This window comes from Myotis lucifugus, unplaced genomic scaffold (assembly GCF_000147115.1).
Source record: "Myotis lucifugus unplaced genomic scaffold, Myoluc2.0 scaffold_1194, whole genome shotgun sequence".
In the NCBI taxonomy this organism is placed as follows: Eukaryota; Metazoa; Chordata; class Mammalia; order Chiroptera; family Vespertilionidae; genus Myotis; species Myotis lucifugus.
In genome coordinates this window covers 48,234-49,173 of record NW_005872242.1, presented here as the reverse complement: position 1 = coordinate 49,173, position 940 = coordinate 48,234, and the positions used below count along the sequence as shown (strand labels likewise).

The 940-nt window shown below is 72.3% G+C and overlaps 1 protein-coding gene across 10 annotated transcripts in view; it reads right to left on the bottom strand.

The window, feature by feature from the left end:
* SUN1 (Sad1 and UNC84 domain containing 1) overlaps window positions 1-577 on the bottom strand; it is a 37,170-nt gene extending 36,593 nt beyond the window's left edge. For 9 of the 10 annotated variants that reach the window (XM_014449436.2, XM_023748199.1, XM_023748202.1 and 6 more), the window contains exon 1: window positions 493-565. The gene's annotated coding sequence lies outside the window, so the exon portion shown is untranslated. Of the gene's footprint in view, window positions 1-492 lie in introns of all 10 variants that reach the window. The other variant, XM_014449445.2, reaches the window with a different exon arrangement.
* Between the last annotated feature and the right edge of the window lie 363 nt (window positions 578-940).

Below are 940 nucleotides of genomic sequence, written 5' to 3'. Positions count from 1 at the left end.
GCAAACTAGAACGTCGCCCCGAGAGATGTACGTGGAAAATCCCCCAAAGGGCGGTTGGGAAACGGAGTCCCGGGAGAAGTTTAGATGCTCTGGATTTACCCCTGAACTAGCGAGCCCCGGCAGGGACTAGGAGCGAGGCTGAACGGCTAGGGACCCAACAGCGTCCATAAACTGAGAAGCGCCTCCCGGATGACACAGGGCTGCGCCTGCTCCAGGCCGGCCCCGCTACATCGAGGGACGGCGGGCGGGGTTCGGATGTCGGAGGGACCGATTGGAGGTGAGGCTGGACTGAGGTAGGCCCGATTCGAGGTGGCCGCAGGCCGCGACTCCGGCCCAGAAGGCGTTGAGGCGGGGGCGGCGGCCGTTGGCGGCGCAGGCGGGGCCCGCAGTTTGGCGCGTCCCCGCAGCCCCGCCCGCCGTGAGGGGCGCCCACCCCGCCCCACCCGCCGCACCCCGAGCCCGGCCCGGCCGGACCCCCGCCCAGGACCTCACCTGCCTCGCGCCGACGCCACCGCTACCACCACCGCCGCTGCCTGAGGCCTAGTCGCCGCCGCCCCGGCCCGGCCCTGGAGCAGGGCGTTCCGGCGCCAGCCAATCGCGCGCCGCGTCCGGAACCGGAGGCGGGATCAATGAGGACGTTCACCAATCCCGACCGCGCCATCTGGAGCCCTCAGCCAATGAGGATGCGGCCTGTCTAGAAGCACGGCCAATCACGAGCAGAGGCTGAGTCCCGGGGCGGGGCAACGTGCGGGGTCGGTGGCGAGGGAACGAACGGGGCGGGGCGGTGTCTCGGGAGATCCCGGTCTCGCCGCGGCTCCCAGCCTCCCGGCGCCCCCAACCCCCAGCTGCGCGGCGCGCCCCACAGAGGCGCGGACCCGCGGAGAGACCCCTTCCTCTCTCCAGCGCCCTGGACGCTGCTCCCGCCCCCGCGGTCGGCCGA